Consider the following 2,136-nt stretch of genomic DNA (forward strand, 5'->3'; position numbering starts at 1 on the left):
GCGCGCTCCGCCCCGTCCTGGGAGCCGCCCCGCCGGCCCCTGTGCGCGCGGAGTTTGCGACCGGCTGGCAACCTTCCCCGCTACGCGGGTTCCGGGCCAGAGCAGCGGCGCGCCCCCGCACAGTCCCTGGCTGAGTCGGCAGATGCGCAGCCTGTGCCCAGCCTGTGCCCGCTCCCCTTCTTAGGGTTTAACTCTCTTTCTCTTCTCCTCCTTCTCTCTTGCTGGAGATGAAACCCAGGGCCACGCACAGGCCAGGCAAGTGCTCTCCCACTAAATTACATCCCAACCCTTTAAAAATTCGTATTTTGAGACAGTCTTGCTAAGCTGTCCACGCCGGCCTAGAATGTGTGGCCCTCCTGCCTCTGCCTTGAGAGCAGCTGGGGTTACAGGCGTCGTATGTCACCGCACGTGGCTGGGTTTGGCCCTTTGTGACAGTGGCAGGATCTAAGGGAGAGCCCTGGGAGAAGGACAACAGCTAAATCTTATTCTTGTGGATATCGTTTGTAGGCTTGTTTGCTTTAGAGAAATGATTGTAGGCGATCGGTACAAAAGGAATGTAACACGATTTGAACATAATGATAGTTCAACCGTTGGTACAGAAATGGCACTTGCTTATTTAATACATATTCACATTCGTTCATTAATCATTAAAAAGGTATTGGGTGATAAAAGCAAGTAGCGAAGAGCAAGCAAAGCTAGGGAGTTTGTCCAGATTTTCCCTGCTTTGCTCCAAACGCCTCGCCTTCCAACCAAACTCTTGAGCTACCAAGGCAGTAAAAAACTTTTACTAATTCTGCGAAGTTTACCTGTGGAAGCATGTTCCATTCTTATAATTCTAAAAAAGCAATACAGCACTTCTAAACCTTTCGGGCAAAAATCATCAGTCAAGAAACTACATTTTCTGTGCGGGGACGTTGTTACACAACAGTGCCTGGCTGAGTAGCCTGCAGCAGTCCCGGCCTTAATATTCTCTTCATGCCACGCTCTACCGAAGCAGCAGAGGGTGAACTTGCTTTACTGTATAAGCCTTCCTGGAAGGGTGCCTGCGTAACCGCAAAAAAGCAAGTAAAAAGGGAGGAGGGGTGCGGGATTGGGGTGGGGCCAAGCAGAGCCAGGAATGGAAAAGATGACCCCAGAATTGAGTCCAGGCGCCTCGACTTTCTGTATTTTGTTTTTTTTTTTTTTTGTTGTTGTTGTTGTTGTTGTTGTTGTTTTGTCTTTTTGAGACAGGGTCTCGCTATGCAGTTCAGGCTGGCCTTGAGCTCATTGTGTAGCCCAGGCTGGTCTCAAACTTGCAACGTTCCTCCTGCTTCAGCCTCCTGTACGCCACCACGCTCGGCTCTTAGACTTTCTGTAAACTCATTATCTAGTAGAGCCTGGCAAACTCCTGGGACCCGGGAATGGCCCTCAGAGCGGGGGGTGGGGGTGTGGCTACTTTTCAGTAAACATTGACAGTTACCCTGGAAAAGAGGAAATGAAGCTAGGTGACTGCGCGAGACCTTGCAGCGCGTGTCAACTCGCGCTGCAACCTTTCAAGAGCAGGAGGGTCTTGGTCAAGTGCACGACCTTGTCAGCACTAGCAAGTCTCAACCTTTCTTTGCCGTCGCCCACCTCCAGGCGTACCCCCGAACAAGAGGCGGGGGAAAACTTCCAAAACCACCAAAATCTTAACACGCACTACAAGTCCCAGCATTCAGCGCTGCCTCGGGCTAAACACCAACAGGACCCGCCCGAAAAACTACAAAGCCTAAGATGCAGCGCTGCCTCGGCTCCTGAGCTCCTCCCTGCAGAATTGGATCAGGGTTCCCGCTGCATGCTGGGAATCCAGCAGATTTAGAATCTGATTGGTTGAAATTTGCCAGTGACGTCTTTTAGGGTGGAGCAGTGTTCCTAAAAAGCCGGGCAGGGGGCGCTAGGCAGTTACTGCAGACGGAAGCTGGCGACAGAGTCGGTGCGGTCCCTCCTTTCCAGGTACGGCTCTCGCGCGCGGCGCAGAGGGCGGCTGTGACCCGGCGGAAGCAGTTCCGCGGACTGCCCCGGAACCCACGGGGGCAGGCCGCTGGGGTAGGGGGGCGGCCCTGGAGCAGGGGCTGCGGCGCTCGGGAAGCACTTGGCTGCGGTCGCCGCGCTGCGGAC

General features: G+C 53.8%; 1 protein-coding gene across 2 annotated transcripts in view; it reads left to right on the forward strand.

Annotated features, from left to right (window-relative positions):
* Positions 1-1,879: 1,879 nt before the first annotated feature.
* Positions 1,880-2,136, forward strand: part of Tceb1 (transcription elongation factor B (SIII), polypeptide 1 (15kDa, elongin C)) — a 15,161-nt gene continuing 14,904 nt past the window's right edge. Inside the window, exon 1 of one of the 2 annotated variants that reach the window (XM_005392079.2) lies at positions 1,880-1,971. The gene's annotated coding sequence lies outside the window, so the exon portion shown is untranslated. The other variant, XM_005392080.2, reaches the window with a different exon arrangement.

Source organism: Chinchilla lanigera, unplaced genomic scaffold (assembly GCF_000276665.1).
Source record: "Chinchilla lanigera isolate Chin_1 unplaced genomic scaffold, ChiLan1.0 scaffold00043, whole genome shotgun sequence".
NCBI classification, from domain to species: Eukaryota; Metazoa; Chordata; class Mammalia; order Rodentia; family Chinchillidae; genus Chinchilla; species Chinchilla lanigera.